The sequence below is a fragment of the Ruditapes philippinarum genome, unplaced genomic scaffold (genome assembly GCF_026571515.1).
Source record: "Ruditapes philippinarum isolate M1 unplaced genomic scaffold, ASM2657151v2 ctg1213_1_1_1_1, whole genome shotgun sequence".
Taxonomy (NCBI): Eukaryota; Metazoa; Mollusca; class Bivalvia; order Venerida; family Veneridae; genus Ruditapes; species Ruditapes philippinarum.
In genome coordinates this window covers 323202-332020 of record NW_026865813.1, presented here as the reverse complement: position 1 = coordinate 332020, position 8819 = coordinate 323202, and positions in this window count along the sequence as shown.

Below are 8819 nucleotides of genomic sequence, written 5' to 3'. Positions count from 1 at the left end.
GGTTATGTTGTCCTATTTAATATGAATGTTGTGTCAAAACCATTTAAGTGACCTTATTTTGGTGTGGTTTTATGTTTTTGTCTTGTTTCAAGTTATTCACTTGACCTTTTAGTAAAAATTTCTTATTTTTTCCAAACTTTTGGTCTCAATAAGTTAAAAAAAAATTGAACCTAAGAGTCCCTGAAACCTTTTCCGGAAGGTTGATAAAATGTTTAGTTGTGACTGGGTATTTTTGTGTGGTTATTTAGAAAAATTTTTTTATTGGATTATAAAAATGTCAATTTAACCCCCGGTGTTAAAGTAACGCCTTTTTTCTAAAAATTTTAAATTTTCAATTGGAATTAGAAAAAAAAAATATTCCCTTTTTGAGAAATGATTAACATCCGGGTTTGGGGCATTTTTTGTTAATAACATTTGTAAGCTGGGGCCTTCATAAATATATTTGCAAAAACTTATTATGGGCTTATTAACCACAATGTTGGATTTTTAATTAAAAATTTGTCTTTAATAACCTTGACCCAGGGAATTTTCATTTTGCATTTAAAAGGCTTTCCCGGAATTAAAATTTTTAGTTAAAGGTTAACTTCTTTTGAAGGAAAAATAGAATAAGGGTTTTTTTTAATTTTAAAAAAATAATAATTTTGACATTATTTATTCTTCAGAAAGAAAGGCATTTAGGGAGAAACAACCTTTTATGAAAGGGCTATTTTAGGACTTGTTTTAGAAAAATATTGTTGAAGATGGTCCTTTAGAAGGGGGTTTTTATTAAGGGTAAAAATTTTCTGGCATTTTTAATGTTTGACCTGGAGTCCCGTATGACATTAATTTCAAATCAGGGGAAAAGAGAAAACATTTCGGGTTTTAACATGTTCCACTATTTATTACTCTGTTATTTTAAAAATAAAAGGGGGTTGAAAAAAAAATTTTATTTTGGGTTTTCTTTTTAAAGGTTTAAAAAGGTTTTTGTGTTTCACTTGTATGAAAATTTAAATTCCTCAACTTAGAAAAGAAATTAAAACTTAGAGGTAATTAAAGCTCTGGGGAACTATGAAAAATATGCTGCTGCAGAAAGAATATGAAAGTGTCTGATATCTAAGTAGCAACTAGAACGCTGTACTGATATATATCTGTGTAGGTGTTTATTCCCGATAAGTGCCCCAGCACATTGTGTCAAGTGTTAACTGCTGTATTAAAAACATTGATATCCGTCCACATTGATATCCGTCCACATAAAACATTTTGAATTAATCCGTCCAGATTACCGTATTTGATATCTGTCACAGATTTGATATAGTCATATATAATGTCTGTTTTGAATGTATATGTTTCAGTCCCGGCGTCTTGATATTTATGACAAGAATACTGCTTAATGTGTAATCTGATTTGATTCTTCTTGACCACAATGCAAGTTTCGCTGATTCTTTTATATTTTTTTTCTTTGTATAAATGTGGGCACAAATTCAAAAATAATTATTTGATATATATTGCGTGCACTAAAAAGTTGCAGAAAAAAAAACAACATATTTAACAGGCTTGTTTATAAGTACAGTGTACAAGGAAAGTACTTCTGTTATTTTTGTTTTATTTGGGATATGGTAACTTTCCAGTTATGCCTGAAAGTTTGCAAAATAATATTATTTATATTATCTTATTCTTTATCTGAGTGTTTTTCATATGAAAATATGAAATCTTCTAAAAATCTATATATGAAAAGAAAAAAAAATAAAGTCAGTGATTTTTTCACCTTATATAAACAGAGACTTAAAAAGCCCTCTTTCCAATCAAATATTCTTTCAAAATCTTGCAGTATATATAATAATATAATAATAAGTAAATACAGCAATGTAAATATGCATGTATATATTAAAGCCAGTACAAGGTATATTATTTATACTCATGGTGGTAATTTGTTTTTGGTGTTAGTAGTATAACATTTCTAAATGTACAATTGCTATTATATAATGATGTCTTTTATGAAGATAAAGACATCAACATGTTAACAAAACTTTTCCTAAGAAATAATTGTCTGCATGTCTATAAAGTTATTTATTTATGTATATTTTAATACTTTAAGAATAATTTAATTAGTTAAGTTAGAGACATATAAATACGAATGTATTTTAACATATCTGGTTAAGTCCTAAAAAGTTAAAATTTACAGATGTGAGGTATAGTTTGTGAATTTCATAGAGGATATTTGTTTAGTTCAGTATAAGATCGGAATATATTTCACCGAGTGAGCACCAAAGGTATATTTCACGAGTGGCGCAGCCACGAGTGAAATATGAACTTTTGGTGTTCACAAGGTGAAATATATTTCGATCTTACACTAAACTAAACAAATTTTCTTTTTATTACATGCAAAGAAACGTTTTAAAAAGACATTAAACCTAATACTGAATGAAAAGCGCGCCAAATAATAATACAACATGACGTCATTTACGACGTCACGTCATTAAGTTGGTACCCAGTACTGTGCACGCTGGTATTTCACTGAAACAACGTGAGGGGCTTAAATTCAAAACAGTGAAATTATCAAAGTGGTAATTTCACTGTTTGAAACAGTGAAATTACCAGTTTTATATCACTGATATATTTCTATAAACCACCGAAAAGCATGTAATAAAAATGAATACTGCCTTCTGAATATGATGGGATTTATTTATGAGGTGGATATTTGTACATGTATCCTGTAACAGTCTGTGATATTTGTTTATTTCTATTAGAAATTTTTATTATATCATGTGTATAAAGCAAAAGCCATTATTTATTTCTAAAGTAAAATATGTGTATGTGTAACTGTAGTATGAGTATACTGTGGTGTTAATGATGTATGGTAGTCATATGAGTAGTTATGGAGCCATGAGGGTAAAAGTTGTGATGTCTTGAGGTCATTTGGTACGTGTAGTTATGAAAACCATGAGAATGATAGCCATGGCTGGAGTATGGTTGTGTATGATCTAGAGGTCATTTTGGTAGTTGTGAAATCATGAGAATGGTAGTCATGATGTCTTAAGGTCGTATGCTGTAGTTAGTTAAACCATGAGGAGAATAGTCATGGCTGAAGCGTCATTTAAGTACTATGGTAGTTATGTTATCTAGCGGTCATTTGTGGTAGTAATTGAAAACCATGAGAGTGGCTAACCATGATAACTGCGATGTCTTTTGCGTAGTTAACAAAACATGAGAATGACCTCTTTGGAGGTCATGTAGGTAGTCTTGAGTTAGAGGTTCAGTTGGTAGTCTATGAACCATGAGATGGTGGCCATGTCTAAAGGTCATTTAGATAAGTTATGATGGGTAGATTTAGTGCGTTTTCATAGACTAAATGAATGCGCACATTACAAAATTTTTTGATTTTTAAATTGTGTCTATTGGGCTTTTTTAATTCAGTGGTGATTTAGTTTTATTGTACTACAGAACTTTTTATATACAGTGTTGTACATTAGTTTTCCTTCCTGCTTTTAACTGATGAAAAAAACAATCTAATTCTATTTATATAAATATATGCCAACAACTGAGCAGGATATAATGGGGACCTAAGACAAGCCAACTGGAGAATAAGTGCCTGCGTTATTCTTTTTCGTCCAATTAGGTGTAAATCACCAAATTTTGTCTTAATGGATCATTGTGAAAGGAAGTTTTTTTGTCCATAGTTAATAGTGTAAAATAAAAGAAATCATAAGCCCAACTAAGTTAGATTTTGACAATCAGTATACCAATTGTCATAACATGATTTTAAAATTTATGTTTGCATGATTTTTATTTTAATTTGTAATAAAAATTTATGGATAACATGTCAGCTGTCAATTGGACACCAATTTAAGATAGCTTATCTAGTTGTTATTTCCTTGTCAGCTTTATTATTGTTTATTTCCTTTTGTCCCCTTATGTCCAACCCCATACGAGCAGGTTTCTCAAGTATCCATCAAAAAGCATTCCTTCGATACGAAAGTAGTCCGTTTCACATTATTTTGAAAATTCATTACTGAGTAGCATTATAATGTAAATTTGTTACTTTTTTATAGGCATAGTTCTATTGTTCTAGATTTAAAAAGAACACAGGTTGTCATGAAAAACTACTATATTTGAACTTTATTCTAAAGGTTTCTAGTGCATTACCAATGAAAAACATCTTTGATTGATATCATAATATCTTTTCATGTTGAATTTGTCTTATTCTGTTTCCCATCAAATTCCCAAACAAAAAATCAAATTTACATAAACTTTGCTAGCTCAAAAAAAATTCAAAATCATTACTAAATATCAGGGACTAACAAGAAAACAGATAGTTTTAAGGGGAATGGTGCTTATTTAGTAATTCATTTTCAAGAATTCAATCTAGCCTCATTTTAATTGGGATGTAATGCATTGTGTGTTTGACAACTTAAATGCCCGTCAGTTTTTATTATTTTTGTCGATGAATAATTATATGATTGTCATAATAATTATTTGGTTGTCAGTGAATAATTATTTGGGTTGACAAGTAATAAATTACTATGATTGTCAGTGAATAAATTACATGATTTCATTGAATACTTATTGGGTTGTCACTGAAAATTATATGATTGTAAGTGAATAAAATTATATGATTGTCTGGTGAATTATATGATTGTCATTGAATAATTAATGGTTGTAGTGAATAAAATATGATTGTCATGAATAAATTACATGATTGTCAGTGAATAAAATTGTTATGATTGTCAGTGAATTAATTATATGATTTGTTAATGAATAATTATATGGTTATCATTGAATAATCATATGATTGTTCAATTAATTATTTATGTTGTCATTTGAAAAATTTATACAATATGTTAAATGTCGAAATAAAAATTGTTGCTAGTTTTTGCTCTTAATTAGCTTCATTAACTACAGTGGATGTCATACATTATATTATATATTTTATACACTCATTTTGTATATTCATGTTTATTTTGTTTGTTTTGTTTGTTAAAGCATGTACACTGAAAATTGGTGATAAAGCTTTGTTAAAATTGTGAAATTAAAAATGTGGATTGAATTGATGATTCTTGTTTTATTTTATTTGAATGTCATCTTTCACAAAATCACAATTATTCCTGTCACAAAGCTGGCTTGAACCATTTTTTTTGTGTTTTGAAAATAGGCAAAATATGTCACAGGAGCTATTAGATATACAAAATGTACATGTTTTAACCTTCACTGTAAAAGTAACATTTTTAGTTTTTATTAAGCTTTTGTTGTGGCATAAGAATGAGTACGCTGAAGTCTTTAAGCTAGGTGGACATTTGCCCCCCCCCCCCCCCCCTGTATTAAATTTGCAGTTAAATAATATATCTTGATTAGGTTTGACATCGCAACGACACAGTATCATTATGTCATATGGCGACTTTCCAGCTTTACTTGTGGAGGAAGACCTTGGCTGCCCCTCTGTGCGTAACATGTCAGGCACAAACAGGCACTTGAGTAGAACCACAGATATTCCGTAATCTAAATGCATAGCTCTCACATAAAAGAGGTTGTGTGGTGTATAATGATACATGTACATGTAGATTGAATTTCAAGCAAAAACAAAGCTAAGCATTAGAATTACCTAGATTGTTTACAACTTAACTTTTCTTGTTCTGTTATAGAAAATGCTGAAAAAGCATTTTAAGTATGGTAATATGTATTCTTTTACAAATTAAATTCATTTTCATTATGACTAATAAAGGGATAATGTGTATAATCAAACTGACACTAAGTGAAACATTAATATAAAGACAACAGTAGTGACACATTCTCAAGAACTTAGAAAAAAAATCTGTGAAAGAAAGAAATTAAATAGTTAATGTTCAGCCTTCAAATTTCTTAACACTAGGGGCATATTATGCCTCTTCAAATATTTTAAAGAAAGCAAATGTGACTTGTTTGCCCTTTCCAAACATATGAGAAGACAAATGAGCCGTGTCATGACAAAACCAATATAATGGGTTTGCGACCAGCATGGATCCAGACCAGCCTGCGCATCCACGCAGTCTGATCAGGATCCATGCTGTTCGCTATTGGTTTCTCTTCCTGTTATAGAGTTTGTAAGCGAACAGCATGGATCCTGATCAGACTGCGCGGATGCGCAGGCTGGGCTGGATCCATGCTGGTCGCAAACCCATTATGTTGGTTTTGTCGTGACGCGGCTCAAATGTCCAAAGCAAAATAAGGCAGCACATGTAGTCTGTTAATACGTAAGGAAAAAAAACCCTTCAAATTTTTTATGGGGGTTGGGGTATGCAAATGTCTGCCCTACCCAAACGTATGAGAAGACAAAAATTCACGGCAAAATAAGGCGGCAAATAAAGTCTGCTATAATGATTTATAATTAATAAAGAAACAAGTTAAAATATTTAAACATTTATTTGAGAACATATTTAAACTGATATGTTTTTTTCTAACATCCAAATTGCATAACTACAAAGGCAATGTTTCCATAAAAAACTTATATACAAAATATTTCTATTTTCACTAATTTTAAAGTGAAAACTTGGAAGCAAGATTTGGTAAGGTAGTTCTTCAAAGAAGACAAAGATAGTATTGTATTATTTCAACATCCTGAATATTTCTAAATCATTGTATTGGACTTCAAAGTTAACACAAATTTTATAAAGTTAATACAAATATGTTCATTTATTTTATCTTTTTTTTTTTTGCCTCCAAATATTTTTTTAGCATGAAACATGCAGTAAGGTTCTTTTTGAATTGCTTTTTTTCTGAATTTTCTTACAAAAAACATTGGAAGTCAAACTTTACATAATAATCTTTAAAATAACATAAATACATGTTAACCCAATAACAACATATATACATTGTAGTTTTTAGAAATAGCACATACGGTATTACCAGTGACATACTTGTATTAAATCTGCACTTCACAGTTTATTATACATAGAAAAATATTTTTAAAAATATATTGTATATTGTAATGGTTTCTTTTGAAGAATTTATTATAAAATATACCCATTCTGACATGTTTGTTGTTGTTGTTTTTCTTTATGAAAGGAAAAAAATGAAAAGCATCTTGAACTAAAGTGTTGTAGTTTTGTTAAAATGAAGATATTTTTTAACAATGTTATACTACATAATAACATATTTATAATATATAAATAATTTGTCTGATTATAAATTAAGCATTTCAGCAATGTTTTAAGCCATAGATATTGTTGTACATACATGTATTGTGTAGTATACACCAACAGTTCTACATTTAATTAGGCATTAATTAAATCAATAACAAGGCACAACAACTTATAAACATAAAAATATAATATTTCTAAAAAAAAAGAGAAAAAAAAAGAAACAACGAAAAACAATAAAAATCTATTACCCATATCATATAATGAACCTTTTTTCATAAACAAAAAACATAAACTTTTGTTAAGGAACGAGTACACAAAGTTCCTCATCAGGCATTATTACAGGAACGAGTACACAAAATTCCTCATCATGCATTATTACAGAAAAGAGTACACCAAGTTCCTCATCATGCAATATTACAGAAATGAGTACATCAAGTTCCCTATTATGCATTATTACAGGAATGAGTATCCTTAGTTCCTCATCATGCATTCTTACAGGAATAATACTCAATTGACCTCATCATGCATTATTACAGAAATGGGTATCCCAAGTTCTTTATCATGCATTATTACAGGAATGAGTACCCCAAGTTCCTCATCATGCTTTATTACAGAATGGAGTACCCCAACATTTTGATCATCGATTATTACAGGAATGAGTACACCAAGTTCGTCATCATGCATCATTACAGGAATGAGTACCCATAGTTCCTTATCATGCTTTATTGCAGGAATAAGAACCCCAAGTTCATTGTGCATTACATTAGGTATGAATAATGTAGGTGAGATCCATGTGTCTTATCATGAATTATTACTGGAAAAGGTAGGGATAAGATGTCTGATAAAACCACAGACTCCTTGTGGCTTTCTAGATGGACTGCTTCCTTTCAATGTAAGCATTATACACCCCTAGCATTATGCAAACATAAAAGTTAGCAAGCATAAGTTCATGCAGCAGTGTTAACCATTTTGAAACAGAGGCGTTAAACATTAATGTTCATAAAATACTTATTCTGAAGTTTACTTATTTACTTATGAAACTAGAAATGTGTCATCATGCCACGGATGCCCCCGCATGCAGCCAAAATTTCAGATGTTATAATATTTAGTTCCAAATTTGTTTGCACAAATTATTGTTTTCATTTTAAGTTCAAAGCCCTTTAAACTTTTCAGTGTTAACACAAACCATTTTCATACAATATTCAAGGCACTGAAATTATTCAGTCTTAACCTTTTGAAAATAGCATATTTCATATTTGTAGCCAAAATAATGGCTATACATACATTTCCACAAAAGTATGAGTGCTGAAACAAAAAGTTCAAAAAATTTCCAATATTCAAGAAAGATAAGGTTGTCCAAAATCATTAAACCATGACCAAATTCAAACTTAAACTGCTTATTCCTAAGACGTATCTATATTATTTTCAAAGTGAAAGGGACATAACTCTGCCAAAAAATCATCGAACCATGACCAAATTCCAACTTGACCTGCCCATTCCTTTGACATATCCATATGTCAAATTTGAGTTGAATATGTAACACTGTTGGGTAGATAATGAACAGAAACTGTAAATTTCATATTATTTTCAAAGTGAAAGGGGCATTACTCTGCCAAAAATCATTGAACCATGACCAAATTCAAAATTGGCCTGGGCATTCCAGAAACATATCCATATGTCAAATTTGAGTTGAATGTGTTGTACCGTTGGGGAGATAATGAACGGAAA